Genomic DNA, 3,314 nt, shown 5'->3' on the forward strand with positions numbered 1-3,314 from the left:
TCAGTTAAAGCCTCTGCTCCAGATCCTGCAGCTGCGTACACCGACACACCCATACTTCTGCTTCTCCAAGACTCATCAGTCAAGTTATTGCTCTCTTAGCATTTGTCTTTCTGGCCTGACAGTCAGCCCCACAGGGACAGAGCTTCATCTGCTGCCTCTTCCAGTGCTGATCACAACATTAGGCACCCAGTAGGTTTCCAATCACTGTTTGTTTAATAAATGAACAAACAAAGGAGTCAGTGAGCAATTATATTTTTGAGTCTCCAAAGTCAGAACTTCCATTTGTGGCCAAATACTGGGATCACTACCCAGAGCTAGGACGAGTGAGGGGAAAGGGCAAGGGCACTGCATGTGAGAAGGAGCTCACTTCTGATGCCAGCCTGGCGACTCCTCCTGGCATGGTGGGCCTGGGGGCCTTGCCTGCCCCGCCCCCACCCCGCCCGGTTCCTTCCTGGTAAAACTCAGGCCTTCAGAGAAGCTGACAACAGAAATCTAATATACACATATCAAGCAAACTGCTGGAATTGAATTGGTCTTATAATAAAATCACAAGAAGGGGAGAGCTGAAATTTCCTGGCATCAGGAATTCCAATATTACTGGAATTCTGTTTCTCTTCTTCACTTTCCTCTGTTCCTATGTATTATTCTCTCAGAATATTGTATACATATAAAATCTCCTCTTGGTTCTGTTTCTCCAGAGAACCTTGACTCATACAGTGCTGATAGAAGTTTCTGGAGAGAATGGATTCACACTCCCTTCTCCTCGGCTACCCGTCCCTGCCTCACTGTGCATTTGGCGTGGGGAGACCAAGGAAGGCAGTTTCCCAGGCCTCACTGTGCTCCTTGGCATTTCTTGCTGTATCTCTCTGATCAGGGCAGAAGGGGTCCTCAGTCCCGAGAAGGGGTGCAGAGTCTGCTGCTCCCAGATCATCTGCTCCAAAGCAGGCAGGGGAGCTACCCGGCTGGGAGGGAAATTGAAGCTGAGCTGAAATGGAACAGCTGGGCCTCTTTCAAAGGCACAGCCCACTGGGGAGAAGCAGAGCAGTTTAGCCTCCCTTAGCAACCCACCCGGAACCTGCCAGAGTGATGCTGCCCTTTAAAGACCTCAAGGGCTTGAGGAGAAGACAGAGCCTACAAACACACAACACAGCCGTCCGTCCCCTCCTTTCTTTGCATCGTCGCTTGCTGGGCTATTTCCAGATGATGTTAGAGAGAAATAAAGCCCCTGCCTCAGAGAGTGGATGGGACCATCAGAGCTCTCTGTGGCCAGAACACAGCATCTGCTACTATGACTATCGCTGCAGAGGGAGAGTCGGTCTGCGCAGGGGAGAGACAGACAGACAGGTGGTTCTTTCTGCCTCCAAAATGCTGCAGTTCTCCAACCTCAGTGTGCGTGAGAATCACCTGGAGGACTCACTGAAACAGCTCACCAGGTCCCAGCCCCAGAGTTTGTGATGCAATAGGGCAGGGCCTGAGAATCTGCATTCTCAACAAGTTTCTAGGTGCTGCTGCTGGCCTGGGGGCCACACCCTGAGAACGCCTGGCCTCACATAGCCTGACTGCACTTGAGAATCACTGGAGCGCTTTATACATGCCTGGCTACCACCAGGACTCTGACTGAAGTGGTTTGGGGTGTGGCCTAAGCATTTGCATCTTTTATGCTTCCCACCTTTTCTGCATCAGTACCCCAGTACTGATGGCTGTGTTGGGGCAATGGCCATGCACTCAATGTCTCAGTTAGGAGACTGGGGGATCTGCCAGCTGAGCCTCACATTTCCCCACTGGGCAGGGATCTGATCCAGCTCCCACACTTGGCTGAGAATTGTTCACTCCTGGTGACTTCTCTCAGCCTCCCTCACTTTCTCCACGTGACATCGCCCACTGCCCATGTCAGGGTCCTGTGAGGTCTCCAACCAAGTTCTTGGCCCCAAAACCCAGGCCAAGGCTGACTGAGCTAACAGGTCCTGCTGACAGACCTCTGTCTCTGGGTCTGAATCTCTCTGTGTGGGGCTTCTAGGGCCAGGAGCCCCACCACCGACCCCTGGGTCCCCCTAGACTCCAGGATCTGACCAGATGTGGGCCCAGCTGTCCTATTGCTGGCCCATGTGGGTGCTCACCCCCAGACTTGCCCCGGTGGCCTGCTCCCTCTGGGCACAGCTCATGCATCTGGCCTCCTGCTTCCTCCGTGAATCCTGTGATGTTCTAGGCATTAATTTGAAACAGCAGCAAGCTCTTGAGAGGTAAAGCCTTACATTTAAATTTCAGAGAGGGACCCTCCTTACCCTTTGATGTTCACGGCACAAACAGATCTTCAAAGGCTATGATATTTACCTCAGCACCTCAGCTCCCTAAAAGAAAAAATGCTTCATTGTTGAAACGCATCGTTTCTAATTAGAGCCTTTGCCAGGCTGAGGACTCCGGGGAAGTGCCCCTCCCCCTCCTACTTCTATCCTCCGGGGAAGTGCCCCTCCCCCTCCTACTTCTATCCTCCCCACCCAGGAAACTGAGACCCTGGTTTATTGCTCCCCATCCCCACTTCGCACCTTCAGTCCCCCTACTCCTTGTCCCTAAGTGCCCCTTCTTGAGGCCCACTCACTTGGAGGACACAGTTAGGATCCCAGGAAATAGTCGACGTCCAGGGGCCTTCTGGGATAGAGGTGGGTGGGGTGATTTTTTTTCTTTTAAATTCTTTCCAACGTATTTCCAAATCTCATCAGGGACATTTTCTCCACTCCTTAGGGCACCTCCTGGCCTGGGTCATCTCCTCCTCCTTTTTTTTTTTTTAATGTTTATTTATCCGGGTGCTCAAGGTGTTAGTTATGGCACACAAACTCTTAGTTGCAGCTTGTGGGATATAGCTCCCTGACCAAGGATTGAACTTGGGCCCCCTGCATTGCAAGCGCAGAGTCTTAGCCACTGGACCATCAGGGCAGTCCCCATCTTCTTCTGTATGTCAGGATTGATAGGGTATACTCCATCCCCAAGTCTCACAGGCTTATTCCAGGAAAGGATTTCTTTTTAACTTAGGCTAAATCTGATGCAGGCTGGGCATTCCTCTTTCATCTTGAAGCTGCACTGTCTTGAAATTGTGGCCTCCGCAGTCTCTCTGTGAGAGAGGGAGAGAGAGGTGGAGGAGTCCCACTGGCTCCTAACTGCTTGGGCCAGAATGTGACACGTCCTCTTTGCTGCCAGTCCACTGGCCCAAAGTCGTCAGGAGACCCTGAGCTGCTCCATAGGGAGCACGTGAAATTTGGGGTGAGCTCCAGCTGTGATATCCTCCCTACCCAGCTGATGTGGCTCAGGGAACATACACC

The 3,314-nt window shown here is 51.9% G+C and overlaps 1 non-coding gene across 1 annotated transcript; it reads right to left on the reverse strand.

Annotated features, from left to right (window-relative positions):
- Positions 1-2,856: 2,856 nt before the first annotated feature.
- Positions 2,857-2,931, reverse strand: TRNAA-UGC (transfer RNA alanine (anticodon UGC)). The gene has a single exon. It is a non-coding gene; the product is annotated as a tRNA-Ala (tRNA).
- Between the last annotated feature and the right edge of the window lie 383 nt (positions 2,932-3,314).

The sequence above is a fragment of the Odocoileus virginianus genome, chromosome 21 (assembly GCF_023699985.2).
Source record: "Odocoileus virginianus isolate 20LAN1187 ecotype Illinois chromosome 21, Ovbor_1.2, whole genome shotgun sequence".
Classification (NCBI taxonomy): Eukaryota; Metazoa; Chordata; class Mammalia; order Artiodactyla; family Cervidae; genus Odocoileus; species Odocoileus virginianus.